This window comes from Patella vulgata, chromosome 6 (assembly GCF_932274485.2).
Source record: "Patella vulgata chromosome 6, xgPatVulg1.2, whole genome shotgun sequence".
In the NCBI taxonomy this organism is placed as follows: Eukaryota; Metazoa; Mollusca; class Gastropoda; family Patellidae; genus Patella; species Patella vulgata.
The window spans coordinates 74,754,664-74,779,781 of NC_065884.2; the positions used below are offsets into that span (position 1 = coordinate 74,754,664).

Sequence of the window (25,118 nt, forward strand, 5' to 3'; positions counted from 1 at the left end):
AAACCAGCCATGATTATTCCAAAATTTCCAAAACCAAAATATATGGGGAAATTCATTTAAAAAAAAAATGGAATTATCGACAATTTATGTATTTTATCTGTTGAAAATTTTCAGTTTTACACTACTCAAATATCAGAAATGCATTTGGCTACTTTTCCAAAATAACATTAACGTTGCTATTACTTTATCATCTAAAATAACATAGGTTTAAACACATTGCATTTCATAAAAATATTGCTTACTCAATACATAAACTGAACTGATAAATTCTATATCTATTATCAATTTGTATAGTGTATGAAATAAACGTGGGAATTCCTGTAACTAAGTCGATGACCTGACACTACATGCTGTTATTAGTCATTGTGGTGCATTCATACAATATTAATCTATAAAACACTAGAATAATAATCAATAGCATTCCGTTTGACATAGAATATATCTTTCCCCACAGGACGACACCCACTCACTGTTTGACACATTAGTCAAGAAGAAATGAAATGAAATTGGTTAAATGTCCTGTTTTTGTGCACTGACTGGCAATACGCCATATAAAGTGCTATGAGGGAAATTTTACCCATACGTACAGCGGCACTATGGCCTATTCTTATTATGAGAGCATGCAAATGTGTACATGGGATCCCAGCTTTTCTTCCTGTCCGAACAACTAGACACTGTATTCAGACTGTCCGTCCTGCACCACTGACAAGTGGAAACCACACCGAAAAATCCTTACCACTCGATAACCATTGCCCTCTGACATCTCGACAACCACAGTCCCATGACCACTCGACAATCAAGCCCCTTGACATCTTGTGAACCGGGTCCCCTGTAATCTTATTAACCACATCACCCAACATATCTCCAACCATGTCCCCGACATCTCGTCAACCATATCCCTGACATCTCGTCAACCATGTCCCTAACATCTCGACAACCACACCCCCGACATCTTGTCAAGCAGGTCCTGTGTATGTCAAAGAAACTTTTTCCTGTTTTATAATTGAGAAGAAATGAATTCATTTTCATTGTTTCGTTGATACTGGTATGGAAATATCAATAATGGAGTAATGTCCGGTCTATTAGACTACGAGACATCACCCTAACTTCCTGACTACGAGACATCACACAAGCTGAAGTTATTAAATCCATTGAGGTGTTCAAAAGGTCATTAAGAAGTCATTAAGGACTCGAGATAATTAACGGATGAACGGTGACGCCAACATTCACACCAAGATATTGACAAAGTAGAATTCATCTTGGCAAGGAAATCATTTGTTATTGGACGTTACTACATGGCTCGGCTCATTTTCCCAGAATAATTCATATCAATATATTAAATATGAATAAAAATGGCAATAGTCGATATTCTGTCATTCTCCTGGGTGCTAACAACAAAGTGTAACATTTGGTATTTTTTAGAATAGTTGAATGAATGGAGTTCATGCCTGTTCTGTACTAATTAAACTTTTATCATTAACAACTATACCTCTACTGGGTATCACTGTAACCCAGGTATCATTAACAACTATACCTCTACTGGGTATCACTGTAACCCAGGTATCATTAACAACTATACCTCTACTGGGTATACATCAAAGAGAATGAAATAAGATTTAACATCCTACTGTTCTGCTCCAACTGGGCTAATGAAGACGGGCATACGCCATATATGGTGTGCTATGAGGGAATATTTGGCTTGAAAGCTTCACTACGGCCTACTCATATGAATAAAAATGGCAATAGTCGATATTCTGTCATTCTCCTGGGTGCTAACAACAAAGTGTAACATTTGGTATTTTTTAGAATAGTTGAATGAATGGAGTTCATGCCTGTTCTGTACTAATTAAACTTTTATCATTAACAACTATACCTCTACTGGGTATCACTGTAACCCAGGTATCATTAACAACTATACCTCTACTGGGTATCACTGTAACCCAGGTATCATTAACAACTATACCTCTACTGGGTATACATCAAAGAGAATGAAATAAGATTTAACATCCTACTGTTCTGCTCCAACTGGGCTAATGAAGACGGGCATACGCCATATATGGTGTGCTATGAGGGAATATTTGGCTTGAAAGCTTCACTACGGCCTACTCATATTTGAATTTCAAACTGTCAAGGGATCTTTTACCTGGACACCAATGTACACATGAGACCTGGTTTTTTCGTACCATCCAAACAACTATAGATTACATTACAGGTTTCCAGGCCCTTCGACAATACAGGACATAATTCCAGCCCTAGTGTACAAGATGTCTAATGTTTAGATGAATTAATGATCACATCTTGGAGCCACCTTGGCCCAGTGTCTGGCTCAATAAGCAGAGAGATAGAAATGGGGTTTTACGTCCACTCAACACAAACTATGTCATTTCGGGACTAACATATGATTCACGTTCATTTCAAAAATTCACGTGTGCATAGGGGTCTTTAGCAGTGGGAGGAAACCGGAGAAAACCTACAAGGTTGGACATGCGACCCTACTGATTGTCGTATAGAAGCAGAGGAATCGAAACCATGCCAATGAACTCAGGATAGACCTTTTGGTTCCACGCGCACGCATTTAACCACTAGAACACAGTCCCTCCCTCCCTCAATAGCAAAGGAGGTCCTGGCTTGAACTATTGACCTAACAAGGAAAAACATCTAGTCATTCGGATGGTACATCATAGCACACTGTATGACATCATCATAGCACACTGTATGACATCATCATAGCACACTGTAACCTGTATGACATCATCATAGCACACTGTAACCTGTATGACATCATCATAGCACACTGTATGATATCAACATAGTACACTGTATGATATCATCATGGCACACCGTATGATATCATCATAGCACACTGTACGATATCATAGCACACTGTATGACATCATCATGGCACACTGTTCGGTATCATCATTAGCCCAGTTATAATAGTATCAAATATATTTTAAAAGTCTAACATATAAATCAGGAATAGTCGAAGCTTGAGGTCTATTTTTTTGTTTTACTGTCGTACATTAGACGGTTTTCTAATTAATAAACAACAATTCTATACAGGTTTCTGAGTGTAATACCATTGATAAACAACAATTCTACACCAGTTCCTGATCAGCAGGGAGGCACTTAAAAACCAGTGTTCAAAAATCATACAGCTCACTTAAAAACCAGTGTCCAACCAATAAAACCATCGAAAGCATGCTTTAATTAATGTAAACACGACCAGCTCATTAGTCGTCATTATCTGTACAAGATCGACAAGATGGACAACCACTTCACAGGGGACATAAAACATGGCTATTTGTTGAGAATTCTCATTAATAGAGATCTCGTTCCTGATCTTCGGACAGCATGGTATTAATGTACAGATCGTGTACATCTGCTGCAAGGATCGAATCAAACAAAACTAACGTGAAAATCATTTCCTTTAATAGACATTCAGACCCCATCAACGTTAATAAAGCAGTTTGATTGTGGAGACTGAATTGACGTCTTTAATAGCAATAAAATAGAAGGCAAATGATATGGACGACAGTTACAGGAATTTAATTTAAGCTACGCTGTATTTTAACAATGACTTTCTTGTTGAATCAGGTAATAAATTCTAAAAACATCCAAACAACAAAAGGAAAAATTGTGATACTGACAAATTTATTATACAGCAGACATATTAAAACACAAGTAAAGGTAATAAATGCTAAGATAAACTGTCTGTAAACTGAAACGTAATATGGAGAAAATAGTAAACATACAACTGCCTATTGCAGGTCTTCTAGCTTCAAATGTTTATATAAATTATCATTTAACTTAATTTGATATTTATTGTTTATTGCTTGTAATGTGTGTGTGTCTTGTTGTTCAAGCTCTGCATGTAGTTTGTGTGTTTTATGTAGTTTGTTTACTTGCAGTCATCGGTCTCCTACACTAACTACACATCGTCTGTGAAGTTGCAAAAGGTTGTATCTTGGTTTTTTGATGAAAAATGATTTTTTGCATTTCTGATTTCCCCATCGTATGGCGCATCTTTTTACCTAATAATAGTATCTCTAGTCCAATTGAATAATTTTTAATGATCATCAGAAAGAAGCAACAATTATATTTATTTCTAATTTTACGTGTCAAATTGTCGTAACTCAGTACACAAAAATATGACGGTGGATTTCTTTAAATGACTGTATGAGATTTTTTCCTGGTTGATACAACGAACCGTCAATGATCAATCTTGTATCCTGGTTGATACATCGAACCGTCAATGATCAATCTTGTATCTTTTATAGAAAAATAGTTACAAAGTTTTTAATCTCTCCTGTAATCAACTCTCTAGACCATCGGATGGCTGAGAACATCCACGCCATATAATTGTAAAAATAGACATCACCGAATAAAAGCACTGTCAATTGAGACTTTGTTTATTACCATGACAACGGTGCTTGACAATCAGCTTCAAACACTCATAACTTCTGGAGCCATGGTGGCTATTTGGAGGGCCTGACAAGGACAGCTGTCTAGTCCTTTGGATGAGACAAAAAACCGAGGTCCCGTGTATACATTGGAATGCACGTAAACGATCCCTTGGCAGTTGGAATTCGATATAAGAGTAGGCGATAGTGCCGCTGCCCGGGCAAAATTTCCCTCATAGCACACTGTATGGCGTGTGCCCGTCTTCATTAGCCCAGTATAGGAGCAGAACAGTAGGACGTTAAACTCCATTTCATTTCTCATAACTTCCACAAATACATCTTGATATAATAGACCTTCTACTTGTACCGTGTGACTCAAAACTAAAATACCTGGGTAATAAAAGTCTCATTCTGATTTACCTGTACTAAAATACCTGGATAATAAAACTCTCATTCTGCCTTGAGTTTCTACACTGAGTGCTAAAACAAATATCCACAATATGTCATCATGGTGGATATTAGCTACTTATACTGATATATTAATGTCATCATGGTGGATATTAGCTACTTATACTGATATATTAATGTCATCATGGTGGATATTAGCTACTTATACTGATATATTAATGGTGAAAACTCTTCTTACTGAGTTCTCCATTCAAGCAAACACAAAGAATAAGAGATTATTTTTACCCAAACCATACATGACAAAATATCTAGGACAAGATTAAACATGATTTAATACGGCTCCTGAAACCGTCCCATCGCATGAACAACTGTGGCCCCTCTACGATCTAGTAGTAAATGATGCTATAGTATAGAAAGCTAGTCACGTATCTCGGTGTTGTTTGAGGTGGTCAGGAGCAATTGCTTCGGATGGTATCGGTCTGTCCAGGGATACTACAGTATTAAAACATCACGTCATGCAGGAACGACTGCTTCAGATAGTTTCAAGTCTGTCCAGGGATTAATATATGACTTTTCTCTAGTTTTCTTCAAGGAACTGGGGTAGTCAATATCTACATGTGATAAAGGTTTAAATCCTTAAAGTAAGGTGACATAATTCACAGAGGTAAACCCCTACCCAAGATCGTCCAGTCTTTACCATAAACTACTATATATTCTGTAAACCACCTCAAGTCAAGCCACTGTTTCAGTCCTACCATCACTAACTGACTGTTTCAGTACTATTTACCAGCACTAACTGGCCACCTCAAGTCAAGTCACTGTTTCAGTCCGCATCACTAACTGACTGGCCATCTGGTGAACTTACCTATTAATCAATTTACATCACAGAAAAACTAGAATTTCAAACAATTCAAATTGATACAAACAAATTAAGACAATAGTTAAAATAGTTGTGTTCTTTGGAAAAAATATCTTGCTTATCTGAGGTATACAAAATATGTCAACAATTGAGCAGCTTGTAAAATTCTGAAATGCAGTATGTAGGGAGTTGTATTTTAGTTGTTTATCTGTGGTGTAGAGAGTTGTATTTGAGTTGTTTATCTGTGGTGTAGGGAGTTGTATTTGAGTTGTTTATCTGTGGTGTAGAGAGTTGTATTTGAGTTGTTTATCTGTGGTGTAGGGAGTTGTATTTGAGTTGTTTATCTGTGGTGTAGAGAGTTGTTTATAGTAAGAAGAAGAAGAAGAGTTGAGATTGACTTATTGAGACAATAAAACAATCAACTATATATATATATATATATATTATCTACCTGATTCACCTGTAAACAAACATCACCTGTAAACTTTACCTAAATAAAACAGATTTATCACCTTTTATAGTAAAACACACGGCCATATTGGACAGTTGATGGTTAAATGGGGTCGGTTATTTTCTGGATGTACAGTAAAATTACTATCTGTTGAACAAGGGCCTGTGTATTGCTGAATAGTGTAAAAGATGTCACTCCATTTATTTATGGGTAGTTATATTTATAAGATGAGTCCGGGGTTTCATGTGCCAGAAACAAGTCATTTACATGCCAAGGGTCACCTACATGGGTGTTAAAATATCTTTAATTTAAGGCGATATAGCCTCAGATTCAAAGTCTGAAATATTTGAAAATTATCACTAAGAAATCCGAAGTTGAATTATATTTTCTATATATATAGTTGAAATATTTTCCAGTCAATGGAGCTGTTGAGGAACTATATCTATATCTGTTACCTGTACAATGGCATCAACTAATAGGCTTTTTACAAACCAGGTAAATCTCCTTCTGATTCTCTAACACCTGTTGATAGGTATTAATACTATCTCAGGTAATGATGGTCGCTACCTCTGTTCATCAGGTATTAATTAATTACTTTACCTCGTGAGATTCTGATTAGTTAACGCAAGACTGATTTAATTTACTGTTGACTTCACACCTAAATATCTTAATTAAATCTCATTTGTTAACTTACCTATAATCATAAAGTATGTCATCACTATGCCTCCAACTTTAACAGTAATAAATCATCAATTAATCAAATAATGCCTCAAACCACTGAACACGACTAAATGATTGTCAATTTCTTAATTGAACAATTACAGACAATACCACACCTAGAACACATGATACTACACCGAGAGAGAGAGAGAGAGAGAGAGAGAGAGAGAAATGGGGTTTAACGTCCACTCAACACAAACTAGGTCATTTCGGGACCAACTCATGGTTTAATAATTCCCTTGGACGTAGGTGTCTTTAGCAGTGGAAGGAAACCGGAGGACCCGGAGAAAACCCACGAGGTTGGACAGGCGACCCTACTCCTTATCACATACAACTGGGGAATCGAAACCACGCCAGTTGACTCAATGACAGACCTATGATACAGCACGCACGTGCTAACCATTCGGCTATCCAACCCCCACCACATCGAGAACATCGTATACCACATTTAGAGATACCATAGAACATCTGATACCACATATAGAACATCTGATACCATATCTAAAACACATGATATTATATCTGGAACATATACACTTGTAAAATACTCTATTTAAATTCTCATTTATTTTAGAAATATGTAGGAAAATTCATAACACACTGAATGGTGTGAAGTGAACCCGGGTTGATCAGACTGGATGTTGTAGAAAAGTAGGAAGTTAAACGCCATTTTATTTTTTGTTATGAAATATATATATATCAAATGTATTTTAAATTCAATATTTTATTGAAAGTAGGATGAAATAGGACACCACAGAATATAATAATCGTATAATAAAATCGTCATTTTCTCTTTCACTTATATTTACTAATATACTTTTATTACCTGAAGATTTAACCTGACACTTTACGTTATTACAGAATGACCAGTCCTGGCGTCAACTAGACCAACATTTAATAGCTTTTATAATATAAGTATGACTGGTCGTCAAGTCTACTGTAGACACCATCTAATAGGTTCTATGATAAAATCTATTAATAAAAGAACTGATGACCTATTGTACGTCTCGGTGCTTTTCTATACATCAATGGTCTTTGAAACATTGTTTTCCATCTGCTAGCATTTGGTGCAGAAAAAAATTCATTCATTCATTCATTCCAATTGGTTCTATAAATAAATTGTTTCTAATACAATATTCAGTTCAAACCCTTGAAAAATGGAAATTGAAAGTTCAATTTAAGTGCAGGCAAAATTGCCTCTATCCAGGCAAAATCTTTCTACGAGGAATTGCACATACAAAGGTAGAGTTTCTACCAAAAATTACACATACTTACGTAGAAATAAAAATTATCAAATAATTATGTTGATGAGATACTATAATCCATCCTTTTCTCTTTTTTGCTCTTCAAAATGCTGTTTCTCAAATAAAATATTCAATTGCAGTCTATTTTCCAACCCATCCCAGTTTGTAATTGAATGAAAATTGTGCTGTCAAGGCAAAATTCTCCTCGTATTGTACATGTCATCACTGATATTCTCAATACCGTGTGACTGATTTACTGTGTTTAGGAGAAGTTAAACCTCATTCCATTTCAATATGTCAAGCCTTAATAGACAGGATCGCCACTGTTTGGGTGAAATCTCCCTCACAGCTAATTTACATGTCGTATACCCATCTTCATTAGCCCAGTTGGTGCAGAAAAACAAGTCTTTATACGCCATTTTATTTTATTACATTTCAATTTTTCTGGCCATGTAATAAAACTTCAACTTGTATTTTAAATGAAGATATTAAACTCAAGTTACTGAAGATTCTAAAAGAGATCTCATTTCAACTAAACATCAGCTGTTAAAAATTCTTAAATCGTTTTTCTCACTCTCATAAAAACATAAACACTTGCTCTCAAGTTCAAACAAAAGAATTCATCCGTGTTTTTTTCACACTTAAAACAACATGTCTATTCCTGACTTTGAGTGGAATACAAGTCTTAGAAATCGTAGTCTAAACTCAACACAACTGTAAAAACAAAATACACAAATTAGCCGTAAACGACACCAGTTGAAATAAATGTACTTTTAAACGCTGATAAAGCTTTCAAGGTTGTTTTCACTTCATAAGATTATTTTCTTTATCCTGCTACAAATTTAACTTTTACTCATTCAGGGTCGAAATAAACAATGTCCAAATAAATGTACTTTTAAATGCTGCTAAATATTTCAAGGTTCTTTTCCGTCCATGAATTTACTTTTTTAATCCTGCTACAAACTGATCCTTAGGCCAAGACAAATTAATTTTGCTTCATTCAAGGTTTTGTAAACTTATAAATCTGCAGGTAAAAGAAGGTAACCCTAGTAACCAGGTATATCTACTTCCTTTAGAAGAATAAAAGATGTTTTCATCATCAGAATTTGTAAAACATATTTTTAGAAACTAAAAATGTTTTAGTCTTTTTATTGTTATAGTAGTCTTCTGTCAAAAAACTCAACTCAGGTTTTGAAACATCAGACAGTCTTAGATGTTAATAAATTCTTGTGTTGATGAAAATGGTTGATTTCCACAGACGATATTCAGATAATAAAACAGGATGTGGATATTGATTCTATTGAAATCTACACTACTCACATCAATATCACCAAATCTACACTACTCACATCAATATCACCAAATCTACACTTCTCACATCAATATCACCAAATCTACACTTCTCACATCAATATCACCAAATGAACAAAAGTTATTTTCTTAAAAAAGATTTCAAACATGATTGATCTGATGTCATACATTTTTAATCTTTAATCTGAATAAGTTTTATATTATTGAATGAAACAGGGTTTAATGTCTTAATTTTCTCTTGGTTAATGAAGACATAAACGTGCCATGCAACGTCCTAAGATAGAAATATTTTATTTCAATCAGTCCGAGGATCTTTAACCTGCTGCCATTGCTCATCCCATCCAAAGGACTAAACACTGTGAAGGAACCTCCAAGTTGGTGAGACATTGTGAAGGTCTTTGAACCCAGAACATCCAGATTGGTGAGACAGTGCCTACCTACTGGAGCCACACAACAACAAAACTAATTAAATATATTGGGCACAAAAATAAACTTGTTAATCGCCATGGTTTTTATATGATTTATTGTCAGATTAGAATCTGTATTATTGTTTTTTATCTTTAGATCCTTCAGGTGAATCCAATCTAAATAACAGAATAGTTGTGACTAAATCCTTCAGGTGAATCCAGTCTAATTGTTTGTTCTGCAAAGTCGAGATGAATAAAAAGTGACTTGAGCATATTTAGCTTGTCTGCGATATCACATCACTGGAATAAAGCTACATGTATTTCACACAAAGTGTCCTGTTTAAAATTTGATAAAACATAAATATCTGAGAAAGGCAAAGAAGTAATATTTTTCTTTTAAAACTTCATTATTTTCCCCTGAACAAATAGACAGATAGAACACCGGGTTTGTTTTAGGGGCTGATGACAACTAAAACATCAGAAATAGAATAAGATGTTGTAATATTATCCAGTATTTTATATAAAATAGAAATCTGACGCTGAACATGTAAACCGTGAGGATAAAGTAGCTGATTTTACGTTAAACGATCTGATCTATTTTCAAGAATTGATCAAAATATGAAATATTGACTAGACAGATCGATGTTGATTTGATTGACCGTCTGCTTACAGCATTACGCCACGATACTTCACACACGAATCAATATCTACTTCTTTTATCTCTTTATGTCTAGACGTGAATTGTAGACTGAATCAACCAGTTTTAATCCAGTATGTCTAGATGCGACTTGTAGACTGAATCAACAAGTCTATTCCACGTAAACTTTAAAGAGATTTAAACATCATTGTAATCATGTTAAAATATTTAAATGGCGATGATTCAGCAGAAACTGGGAAGCCTGAGGAGGAAGCTCGAGGTCTGAGGTGGATTATATTAGAACAGAAACTGGGAAGCCTGAGGAGGAAGCTCGAGGTCTGAGGTAGATTATATTAGAACTTGAATTAGTAATCTCACGTTGAATAAAGATTATAAGAAAAATTTAAAACATCTCAATCAATTATTGATGCTACAGATTCTGTTGAGATCGAAAATTCTTTGTTTCATTATGAATTGAATTGAGGGGAAACCAGGCTGCTAGATCTTCCATTCTGTACCACCACCGAGGGGAAACCAGGATGCTAGATCTTCCATTCTGTACCACTAACAGGATGGAAATTCCGAAGGCACTTTCTACGTCTACATCTGGACCTCCTAGTGAATAGCGTGATACAGATGGAGCCACTATGGCTGTATGTCTAGACAGATGTTGATCAATCAATAGGGTTGTAATGTATAATAAATATGATCCCGCATAAATTACTATAATTTTAATCGTAATTTTAATCTTACATAATTTAATATTTATACAAACATGTTAATTATATTTATCTATGTAGTAATTATTATTACATGTCATGTGATCATGAATAAATTGATATCCACCACCCAACATAAAACAGGTCATTACCTGAGTTATTATATCTATTAAATTAATTTTACCTGAGTGTAAATGAATTAAATGTTTACGGTAGATATCAGCTTTTGCAATATTTTTCCAAAAATAATAGGTTTTCCATTTTCAGACGTGAAGATATAGGGCCTAGCAGAAGGTGAGGATATAGGGCCTGGCAGGAGGTGAGGATATAGGGCCTGGCAGGAGGTGAGGATAGGGGGCCTAGCAGGAGGTGAGGATATAGGGCCTGGCAGGAGGTGAGGATAGGGGGCCTAGCAGGAGTTGAGGATAGGGGGCCTAGCAGGAGTTGAGGATAGGGGGCCTAGCAGGAGTTGAGGATAGAGAACCTGGCAAGAGACAGTGTCTAGTCCATTGGATGGGACAATATAATGAGGTCCCTTGACACATGTAAGTCATGTGGCCCGGACCTGGCATAGATCAGTGTTTAGGATGGGACAAAAAACAAGGTCCATGAAAACAGGACTGCAAAACCAGGTCTCATACAGGTAAACCATCACTCTCCACGCCCACCTTGATCACCATAACAAGGTCTCATACAGGTAAAACTGATTTATGGTACCAATAAAATATCAACCTGTTATCACGGGTCTGATAAACCTCCATGTATGATTCTCATCCTCGTATTAATGGTGTTTGGTTTTTTCCGTTAAATGACAGAAAATGGTTGTTTATAAATTCATATCAACAGTCATAAAGATTATCTTTATGTACACAGCTGTGGTCTTCCTGCAATAAACAGGTAATAACTAAAAATATCCCAGCAATGGTCGAGAAAAAAAACTTTTTGACAATATTACTCTTAAAATTAATTCATGGACATGTGATCCTTGTTTACCAGAAGAGACTGTCAAATTTCCTCATTTGTTACTTAATTTATTGGCCCTATATTAATCCGTGGGTGTTGTTGCCAGGCCTTTCATCCTGCAACACTTAAAATGGGTAACCACCCTGATAAACCAAGTATCTTACTCACTGAGTAACTGTGGCTCAACATACACCAAGTAATTGCTGTGCTACATGCAATCAAAACAATATAAATATATTTGATTATGATTTTATTTATATAACAAATTGAACAAGGTATAAATACGCAGTCTGGAATATATTCAATCTATCTTTATTCTTCCCACAGGTCTCATTACACCGATACAAGCGTTAAATTAACATGTATTGTGGGTAATTTGTCTGGATGTATAACATTTTGTTAGGTATATACTCAGAGCCATTTGCAGTCATCAGACAAACAGAATTAAACATAAACATTTATTTAATAGTCATCAAGACACAAAACTACGATCTAGTTCTCGTGAAATCACATCAAGTTCTCGAGCAGAAATGAAATCAATTAGAGATATGTAGATATATTTCAGATGTTTATTCATCCCTTGCAGACTATAAAATATAATATTAGTCCAGATAAGATACAATTCTATTCAGTATTTACATAGTTATAATAGTAAGAGTTGAGTACAGATTAAATACAGCAGATTATCTGGAGATTATCTCGTTCTGTTTTTTTCAATTTGAGTGGATTAAACAGTGAATCTATAATTGATTACTATATATAATTATATTACCATATAGTAAATAGAGTTATTAAGTACATGTTAACACCTGTACTATAAAATAGATTGTTCTACCTGACTGATTTACTACACATATCTCAAACAGGTAATAAATATTGATATATACATATCTGACACAGGTAAATTACAACAAACACAGGTATAACATATCCGATACAGGTAACAGGTAATATATATACCAATACAGATAATTATGCTTAAATCTGAAACATGTCAGAATAAACGTTTAATAATGGATTTAACATTTTACACAATCAAAACTGATTCAATTCTAATATTTATATAGAAATAAAGTCAATTCTAACTAACAATAAGTTAGCCATTTACAGTTTACAATGAAATGGTTTCTATTGATCGCACACTGCCATCTTTATGTGTATTATTAGGTAAAGAAATTAATAATAATTCACTTGTGTTTGATTGAAGGTTGAGTCCTCATTGTCCTCATATTAAAATACTATACTGTGAAGATATATACTGGTACCTTATGGCTTGAAAATACTATACTATGAAGATATATACTGGTTCTTTATGGCTTGAAAATACTATACTATGTACGATATGACTTGTTGTGTCAATAAAACATTGTTCATGTCAATCCTAATTTATACATCATAAAATAAAAAGAACAAAGATGGAGAAAATGTTCGATGATGAACAAGTTGGCCTTAAGTTGTAACTTGCTACTAGCTCTGTTTAAATTCTGAGATGATGAACAAGTTGGCCTTGAGTTTTAACTTGCTACTAGCTCGATCTGTAGATGATGAAAAAGTTGGCCTTAAGTTGTAACTGGCGACTAACTCTATCTGAAATCTGTAATTAATGATTTCTATAAGACTAGAAAAGAATCTGAATGTCACGACCTTGGAAATATAAATCATTAATTAAAACATGCATTATAAAAATTATCTCATGGCTGTCTTAATGGTGTAACATTATATTTCTAAAGCAATGGTAATAAGCAATGGTAACCAGCTCTCTAGTCATTCGGATGGGATGAAAAACTGAAACATTGACAGTTAGAAATCTAGATAGGAGTAGGTTGTAGCCAGAAGTAGGCTGCAGTGCACTACTAGTTGCATGTCTGTCTTCATTAGCCCAGTTGTAGCGTCGCTGTCCAGGCATATATAGCATGCTACTGGAGGGGATTTCGGTCTTCATTAGCCTAGGTATAGCCTTACTGTCACGGCATACATAACACACTACTGGGAGGGATGTCTGTCTTCATTAACCTAGTTATAGCCTAGTTAGTGTAGAGAAGTAGAACAACCCCACGAACATTTCATAACACCTAGGATGTGATCCTCTTCCACGTGTTTTATCTGAATTAATTCACTCCATTCAATTGTTTGCGCTGGGCTTTTAGTTCAATCATTGATGTGAAGTTTAACCGTTATGATGTAATATAGTGGATCACAGTCTACCTGTCACCTTCCTGTCATCTACCTATCAATAATTTACAGATATTGACATCTGTCAATCAATTCAAATTACGTTGCCAATATAAATACACAAGCAAGTGGTCAACAACATTTCTTCACAGATTTATTGGTTGAATTCTGGGAGATATTTTAGAATCTGTTAAACAATTTTTTCTAACAATTAAAAAAACAAAACCTAATCCCTAAAGCTTGTTGGCTCGTATACAAGAATTGTGATAGATTCTGGTATTCAGCTGAATGTTTTTAAAAACTTAAAATTGATTTAAAAAAGAAGAAAGTGATGTGAGAAGCCAAGGATTAAACGAGACATTCTGGTTTGTTATATACTATTCAAAAAAAGTAGGGGATATTTGATTTTTAAGTGTTATTAAAGTCACCTAATGAAACTGACGAAGAAACAAATGACAAAATGAAATGAAGTTCACATTCATCGATTTATTCCAAATGATCGTTAGACTAAGTAAGGCACAGACTGACCATTATAAGGGTAAAATGATACCCGGGGTCAAACAGCAAAGTTACCACAGCATCACAACCAAGTCAGTAAAGGGTAAATCCTCCTCTGTTTGCCAAACAAGCATTGATCCGACGTGGCATACTCCTAATGAGACGTCTAAGGTCATTTTGGTCCAGATTGTCCCATTCCTGTTGCAACGCAGCAGCAAGTTCTTGGACATTGGCAGGACGTTGTTGACGTTGACGTAACCTCTGTCCAAGCATGTCCCAGACATGCTCGATGGGGGAGAGGTCGGGACTCAGTGCTGGCCATGGTAATGTGGTGATGTTCTGTTGTTGGAGGTAACCTGTAACGATCCTGGCCCTGTGACATCTTGCGTTGTCATCCTGGAAGATGAAACGGCGGCCATGACGTCGTGCGAACGGCACAACATGGACTGCCAAGATGTTGCTCCAGCGTCGATTATCCCAGTGTTGACGATCCCTACACCAACGACGTATTGCCTGAATGTGATGATCTCTCAAACGAGGGATCACGCAAGGACGTCGGGCGCGAAGGTGACCCCTATGCAGTCGATTCCGAATCGTCTGGCCACTCACTCTCACACCAGTGTATGTTTGAAGACGAGCGCTGATCTGATTTGCTGTGATGACACGATTTCTCAAGGCCAAGGTACGGATAAATCGATCCTGGGCTTGAGTTGTCGCCCTTGGTCGACCTGAGCGTGGTCTGTCCTGTACAGATTGTGTATCACGGTATCTGGACCATAGCCTGCTTATGACAGACTGAGAAACATTCATCGTCCGCGCCACAACCGCCTGTGTTGTGCCGATCTGTAGCATGCCAAGGGCACGTAACCTTTCATTTTGGGTAAGCCGACGCATATCAAAATTTGTTTTCTGGTCACTAAAACAATTAAACTGATGTTTCCACCCTGGAATTCAATGCCACAATGACTGTAACATTCAAAGTCAGAGTCGTGCAAATCTTGGGTTGGACCCCCATGATGATCCCAAGCATCACCTGCATTCCATGCGGTAGCTATTGGTGCGTTTGGGCGTCACATGTAACTGGAAATGTTTCTTCTGTTAGGTTCTATAGTGACTTTTTTCGTAGTCATTTGCATATTTTAGTATTATGCCCCCAAAATCAAATATCCCCTACTTTTTTTGAATAGTATATAATGTTCACAATATATATATCACATTCTATATTGAGGAATGTTTCGGAGATTTCAAACCAGTCCTTACTTGTACGGTTAACAAGGGGAGTGTTATCAAACCAGTCCTCACCTGTATATACCATAGTTTATCACCTGTCTATACCATAGTTTATCACCTGTCTATACCATAGTTTATCACCTGTATATACCTGTATATACCATAGTTTATCACCCGTTGTCTTCACAGATTCACCTATTAAGTGGTGCACACAGGATTTTTTACATATAGACGTGCACACAGGATTCTTGTATCAGACATATTAATAAGTTCTTATAAAGATATCTAAAAATTGAGATAATCTAAAAACTGTCACAAAATAAGTAAAAAAATCTGAATGTCTGGCAAAAGCTTGAAGTGGATACACCATTGTAACTATGTCAATGAGTTGGCCTCTTGAAGGTCGTATTTCGATGATTTGGCCTCTTGAAGGTCGTATTTCACATAAAACGAAATACTTTGACTTGGGTAAACTCTCCTCAAACAACAAAATGAAAATCATTTGAGATTGTATCCAGTATTTGAGATGAAAGATGGGTGAAATATCAGAGATTAACAGTTGGACAGGTATTTCTGATTGAGACAGATGAGATTATGCACATGCACATGCATATTTCAGATGAAGAGATAGTTTTAGATTAGATTATCCCTCGACAACGAGCATATTTCACCTATTTATCTCGGATCTAAGATGGATGAATGCCAGTTGAGATTTTACGCAAAAAAAATTGAATGACACGTTTGTAATTTTTATTTCATTGATTTTAAAAGAGAATCAACATGAGAGAGAATTAGCCAAGATTATAGAAGACAGGTGGATAAATATTTGACAAGTTTCAACAATAAATACGGGTCATTTTTTAACTGATACGATTGTTTAAAGAGTGACGACCAACAGGAAGTGAACCAACGTAAAGGTCACCATCGACAAACATTGAATCACTCGTATAACAATCGCAAGTTGTGAGTAACTGGGAGTCAATACGCCCCTGTCCCAATCGACTATAAGGGAGTCAATACGCCCCTGACCCTATCGACTATATATCAGACACTTGAGAGAGGCCTGTATTATAACGGTATATCATCTGATATAGGCCTGTATTATAACGGTACATTCCCCTGATATAGGCCTGTATTATAATGGTATATCATCTGATATAGGCCTGTATTATAACAGTATCATCATTTAATGTAGGTGAACTGCTATGTTTTTGTTATAACTGGATCTATTAATGGGACATAAGCTTGAAATATTACACTGAATCAAGGATGACACAGGCAGGTTCTAAAGCTATGGAGAGTGATCGGGAATTGGGCATAGCTATTTATTTTATATAAAATAGTGTTTTAAATAAATAGAACCATTGACTCCTTAAATTCATTTAAAACTCAGCTAAAAACTTTCTTGTTTTCAATAAAAAACATTCTGTAAACAGAGGATTATTATTACCTGATCAAGATGAAAGGTTTTATTTATTGTCTAGAACTAGTCATTTACAGGTGTAATATAGGTAAAGATATTTACAGGTGTAATTCAAAACAGTTGTTATATTGACTTAGTTTTTAATCTTTTCACTGGACCATATAATAGGTCAAATAGACTACATCTTAGAAACTTGTAAAATTTATCTAGAATCTACAGGAAGAGTTTTCATGGCTGTATATATATATTACTTACACCTTACTATACGACAGTCAACTCGTAACCTACTATATGACAACTAGTATATGACAGTCAACTCGTAACCTACTATATGACAGTCAACTTGTAACCTACTATATGACAGTCAACGTAAAAGATCCCTATACGACAACTAGTATACGACAGTCAACTTGTAACCTACTATACGACAGTGAACGTGAAAGATGCCTATACAACAGTCAACATTTTACTAATTGGCTCAGAATCAGAATTTTTAAGCCTGATACCTACTTGTCAGAAATATAATTCCATAGTTGTTTGGATAGGATTAAAAACCTATGTCAACCCATGTACCGTGCACGGAAAAGATCCCTATACAGTTGTAATCAACCCATGTACCGTGGAATCAACCCATGTATCGTGCATGTTAAAGATCCCTATACAGTTGGAATCAGATAAAGAATAGGTGGAAACACCACTGCCCTGGAAGAATTCTCCTCCACGTCACTAAACATGAAACCATAGAACAAATAATGCCAGATGTTAGTCTCAAAATTAGAAGAAATGCTGTATAATATACTATTATTAATTTGATAAAAATTATTTAAATACCCTTACATTTAAAGTTTAATAAAATTATAAAAATTTCCAATAAATACATTTAAAGTTATATACATTGCATACATTATGCAAGAGCTAAATCTGCCTATTTCAAGTCTTTCTTTAGGCCTGAAATGTTATCTAAATTATTAATTAGACATTAAACTTATCCAGACCATAATCAACTCTCGATGTCATCGCTAGCCTGCGAAATTAACTGGATTAGGATCCGATTTCCTCTCAATTTTCATTCATGATTTAATCATGAAATGGATGTTTTTTATCGTACCGACTTTAGTAATGATAATTGGGGATCAGCAAATTCCCTTTACATTATCTTGTTTTTAACTATTATAGTGAGAACTGCCAGCTCTTTATCTAATCTCCCATAATATCTTTGAATTTATTTAAATACATTTATCATTCTGTTATAACGTTTTTGTATAAATATGGAGTCTATTTAGATCGTATTGTAACGTTTGTTTTCAATATCAGACTTTTATTTCCCTTTAGGAAATGATAAAAAACGACATAACTTAAATTAACATCAGTTAAATCTTTTCAACATCTGGTGTTAATTATTTATTTACAATCTGTTTCCGTTTCACTTGAAAACCAAGACTATATTAATTATTATTAAACGTCGCACATTTCACGAGAGATTCACACTTAGCACCCAGTGGGGATTTAACATACTTTCCTTTCGCAATAATTCAACGTAAATGATGAAGATTTACTTGATTTCCGCAAATATTTCAAGATAAAATAAATAAGGGGTCACATGATGATGATGATGATGATGATGATGATTTTATTTCAAGGTAAAATAAATAAGGGGTGAAGAGGCTAGCCGATTAGACCAAAAGGCCTTTCTCCCAGTTATTACAATAAAAACAACATCATGATAAAATCTTCAATCTACGCAGAGGCTATCAATAAAATACAGCTATCATCTTTCATTCATTCAAAATCAACTGAAGATTTTACAAATTTCACCAACACCTAAATCAACTTAAAACACAATGAAATGAAATGTGATTTAACTTCCTATGGTTCTGATCTAATCAAGACAGGTATATTCTATACAGTGTACACTGGCCTAATCAAGACAGGTATATTCTATACAGTGTACACTGTACCGTGTAATTAGATCAAGTCTGTGTTTTTGTCATCTGAGTGAATGTTATAACACAGGATTGTTAGATATTCAGTAACTAACATACCATACATATTAACATACCATGGTACCATACATATTATACCATGGTACCATACATTATAGTATACCATGGTACCATACATTACATCATACCATGTTACCATAATATCATGGTACCATACATATTATATCACGGCAACATGTCATAATTACAAAACTAGATTATTTATTTTATTTCGAATAATAAAGCTACTGATTGCTATATGAAGGATCGTGGAATTCATTGTTAAATAAAATATTGTCAAAGGTGGAGCGTTAAAGAAATATCTGTCCAACCAATGAATCAATGTCTTTTAGTTTTTATTTATCCCTATAAATCTTTTGGTGGGCCTCTTTTAATCAGGTGGGTTGGATGGCTGAATGGTTAGCGTGCGCGTGCTGTATCATAAAGTCTGTCATTGAGTCGACTGGCGTGGTTTCGAATCCCCGGTTGTACGTAGCAAGGAGTAGGGTCGCCTGTCCAACCTCGTGGGTTTTCTCCGGGTCCTCCGGTTTCCTCCCACTGCTAAAGACCCCTACGCCCAAGCGAATTATGTAAATAAAATTAAACCATATGTTCCGAAATGTTTTTGTTGTATTCACCGTGATGAAATTAAATTGTCAAACCTTTCTGAAATATCGCCCCTTCTTAGGATTTATCAGTGTGATTTCCCCTTGTCAGTGGTACAGGGTGGAGGGCATGACAAGGTGGAGGGCGTGACAAGGTGGAGGGTGTGACAAGGAACAGTGTCTGTTCGTTCAGATGAAACAAAAAAAAACAGGGTCCTCTGCACATGTTGGCATGCTCATAAAAAACCATTTGCAGTTGAATCTCAATGTAGAATAGGTGGCATGCTGGTGTCTGGACAAAATTTCCCCCATAGCACACTGGATATTGTACACCTGTCTTCATTAGCCCAGTCGATGTACGCCCATCTTCATTAGACAAGTCGGTTTACACCCATCCTCATTACCCCAGTCGGTACATTAACTGTTTTTTGTGGACAAAAATGCAAAAATATGACTGATTTATCTCCTTCTACTGTTTTTTCTACATATTTCAAGGAGAAAAAAACCTGGTATATTCCTTTAATAAAAAACTGTTTGTGATGTTTTGTATTTTTTATTTGTAAATAAACAAGGATTATACATGCCATGTAAACAATCCATACTCTTATCTATATATCTCTATATATTATCTATATATTTACCAGTTGTTCACTAGAGCGACAAATGTCATTCAACTTCTTACTGTTCTGCACCAATGGGGATAATGAAGATGGGTGTACATACTAAAATCAGGATACATACTAAAATCAGGATACATACTACTCTTGTTACTATTTACAACTGTCAAGTTATCTTTACCAATAATATAACCACTGTACAGGACCAACAACCAATAATATATACAGGATCTCGTTTAGATGTCTGGACCAATAATATATACAGGATCAACAACCAAGCACCAACCAACCGTCTTCTTGTTGGCACGTAAAACAACCCTGGACAGTTGGCATTTAAGCACATTTCCCCCTCTAGCACATTACATGTTGTATCCTCCGTTGACCCGTTGATGCAGAAAATTATGATGTTAAATATCACGTGACATGTCAATGATTTTATTACAAGGATATATTTTAAACAGAGGAACGTCTTTATTTATGGTTTATTTATTCCTATCTATATGAGTTTTACATTACCTGTATGTAAGTAGGTCAGTGATGTGCATCATGTATCTGTTGTTATTAGTCAAGTTGGTTGTGAACAGTAGGATGTTAAAACACCTCAATCATCCTATCATGTATAGAAACAGATCACCCACCTGGTCACCTGTCTCAATCACATAATAAATACATGACATTCAATAATTACTTGCACAATTATCTTTTCATAAAGCACCGAGCAGTCAAATTACTTATTAGTTATCACCCTGCTTAACATGAGCAGAAAGAGTTAAACGGACTTGCCTCTGTATCTGTGCCAGGCTTTATGGTTTATATTTCTACGATTTCTAACATCGCCCGTTTGTAATGTGAATACATCTTCCGTTTTTTGCTGTCTATTCAAAGGATGGAAATTTTTTATAACAAGGAAGTAGAAACATATCTGGACAGGAAAACTGTTATTTCTACCTGTTTATCAATCATCATTTCACTGATCTACCTGTGATTCTTCGTCAAGGTGTTCAAATTGTACATCATATAAATATGTTAGAGTGAATTATTTATATCATATACCGGTGGATGTTTATATAACACTTAGTAATATACCACACCTTCGTATATCATACCTTGACTACATTAACTGGTATATAATACATCAATATATCACATCTTGACTACATTAGCTAGTATATCATACATCAATATATCATACCTTGACTACATTAACTGGTATATTATACATCAATATATCACACCTTGACTACATTAGCTATTGTAGGGTTTCTGACTAAATTAGCTGACCTTCGGGTTAAATTTAAATATCACACCTAGACCATGTTAGCATTTAAATTCATAGTTTTTTGTGTAAAACCACTACATGTACACATTTAATTTATAAATTGTGACAATACTAAGAATTGTCATGTATCTTGAAAGAAATATCTCAATTCTCTGTTAAAAACAAAAACTGCCAAAAATTGACCAGTTTATAAAATACTGAAGAGAAAGCCGTGGTGTAAAATATTGTATACAGAACCATGCAATCTTTAATACACTCAAATAAACCCAGAACTGTGTAATACACTCAGATAACCCACAACTGTGTAATGTTATATATAAAAACTTGTATTATTCAACATGCTGATACATGGATATATATTTATAAACAAACTTAAACCTACATTAAAATATTTCAACTATCAACTCCCAATATAAAAACAAATCACATTCAATCCAAGCACGTGCTCAAAATACCAAGTCTAAGGGCGAATTCAGCATAATCAAGGTACAACAGAGAACAGACTTTATAGCTAGCCATGGAAAGTATTGTATATCAGACAACACTAGGCGTTATAGCTAGCCATGGAAAGGGTTGTCAAAGAACAGCTGCCTTGGTAAAATCCATCAATGTAAATATTAAATGGCAAACTTTATATAGAATTGATTGATTTCAATAAAAGTAAGAACACATGATTTTAATTAAAAGTGCTTTCTTTATTTTGAATGACCAGAGTGATTCACTTGTAACATGAAGTGTAGGTGAGATAATCTTTAATATACAAATAAACGCTAACTGTACCATATAAATTCAATATACACCCTGGTAATTACTACTTCAATTTCCACCCTGGTAATTACTACTTTGCCGTATGATTTCAATATACAGCCCCCTAATTACTAGGTAACTACTGCACAATTACAGTAATCGCCAGTGTGTAATATGATTTCCATATACACCAGTGTGCAATATTTCTTATACCAACCAGTAACAGAAATTAACAGTGTATAATTAACAGGTCATTATACACTAATTACAGTAACTATCAGTGTGCAAAATGTACTTAAACTAACACTATGCAATATTACTAGAACAGTAACTGTCAGAGTGCAATATGTACTTAAACTTCTGCTATGCAATATTACTTATAACACTAACTGTCAGTGTGCAATATGATATGAATATACACTGGTAATTAACTGACTACTGTGCCATATAATTTAAACCAACCAGTAACAGAAATTGCCAGTGTGCAATATGATGGAATTAACCTGCTATTGTGCAATATTACAGAGGCTGTACTAATTTAACAGAGATCACAAGTATGCAATATGAATTAAATATCCATCAGGGTATCAACTGCTACATATTACTTAATAAACCACACCCTTTACATTTGATTCTGTGGTCTCAGATTTCAGGACATTAAAGTTTTAACTCATCAGGTTTTAATTTTATCAGCTTGGTAATGTCAAGATGTCAAGATGCATGGGTTATAGTCTTCATATCTAACAAGTTTTAAAATAAATAAATTTCCCCTGACATACAGTCCCCGAAACATTGAAAATCAAGCGTTTAAATAAATAATTAAATAACATTTTGTAAGATTTTTTTTTTATATTGGTGAATGTCATCTTCCCTGGTCTCATAGCCTTAAGTTACTTTAAATTCATGATTTGTAATGGAGAATACTAATGTTTAAATATTTCTTTCTTGAATTATCTTTGCTTTTAAAAATAGAACTCAGAAGGATGAAGTTTTCCGCTAATTGTTTGATATTCGTTAATGAAATCTAATTATGTTTTAATTACTGTAAGAATCTTTGTTTCTGTTTTCATTTAATAAAATAACATTTCACACCAATAATCTTGTACTTGTTTTACTGGGTTTGTATTCTCCAGTGCTCAGAGAACAAAATATATAATATTATCGAAAGGATATTTTACAGGTATAAGTATTGTTGAGTTCTGTATATCAATCAATACACCTTGAACACGTGGTTTACTTCTATTACGTGTGATAATTCACAGGTAAGTTATTCTATCAGTTAATTAGAAATGTTTTTGGGTGACGTCAACAAGGTGTAAATGTTATGAAGTGAATGTCAAACTAAACACATGTAACGGCGACAATCAGTGTACGCACAGGTGAGTTGATTACAGGTGATTTGATTACATGTGATAAAAAGAGCATCACTTACCTGAGTGGAATAAAATTATAAACAGCACTCCACCAAGTAGGTAAACTTTGAGAACACGATTAGATAAATCCATTCGTCCAAAATAATTAATAATTGATACCGACATAACTAAAATAAATAATATAACAAGATATCGTCCTGTATCCTCACACGGTATTCAACGGAGATGTCAGTACAGACCAAGTTACCGGTAAAAATGACATGGCTATCAACAACACTCCACTCTTCCATAAAACTTGAGTCCTAAACACACGAATGAGTCAACGTCAACCCTTGAATACAAACAAACAAACAACGCCGCTACAACCTGATTAAAAACACACTTTTACATGGCCCGTTATTTCACCAAGAAACTAATATTGACTCAAGGTATTGGCGAGCAGTCTTGTCCTATCGTTTCACTCACATACTTGCAAGCTTTCACTGACTACCGCTGTCTCAGTTTACAGTTCAACTAACAGAAGATGAGACTTGATAATCACTGCTATACCTCATGAATATTCATATTATCATTCAACGGTAATCCTTATGAACGGTTATCCAGGCGTGGTAAGATATTGGAATTAAATGATTTCATGAATGAATAGAGAACGGGCTTTGTGTGCCATGGGAATAAGTTGTGAAAGGGAATATTAAATCAATGTAAGCGTGGCGAGGCTACAATACGATCACTAGAGACTATTTCAAGGAATTCAGATATTAAACATTTTATGGGATACCGTTACAAATTAAATTCTCCAACAGTCATAAAATAAAGAATAAGTAAAAATAAAATTCGACTAATCTGCAATTAATTTGGGTTTGGTTTCAATTTAAATCCTTCGGTCTGTTTAAACCAGCCGCCGTGTTAATTAAATCGTATATTAATGAAATCGTATATTTATTTTCCAGGTTGATTTTTAAACTGTTATATCTGGAATATTGTTTATCGTCGACGGTTTGCTCGCCGTTTGATTAGGTAACCGATTTCACTTGGTTTTATTTTTATTTAGTTGCAAACAGGCAAATGAA

The 25,118-nt window shown here is 34.8% G+C and overlaps 1 long non-coding RNA gene across 1 annotated transcript in view; it reads right to left on the reverse strand.

Moving 5' to 3' along the window:
* Positions 1-24,545, reverse strand: part of LOC126824867 (uncharacterized) — a 65,757-nt gene extending 41,212 nt beyond the window's left edge. The window contains exon 1 of the long non-coding RNA XR_007681658.2: positions 24,108-24,545. This is a non-coding gene — a long non-coding RNA (uncharacterized LOC126824867). The remainder of the gene's footprint in view (positions 1-24,107) is intronic.
* Between the last annotated feature and the right edge of the window lie 573 nt (positions 24,546-25,118).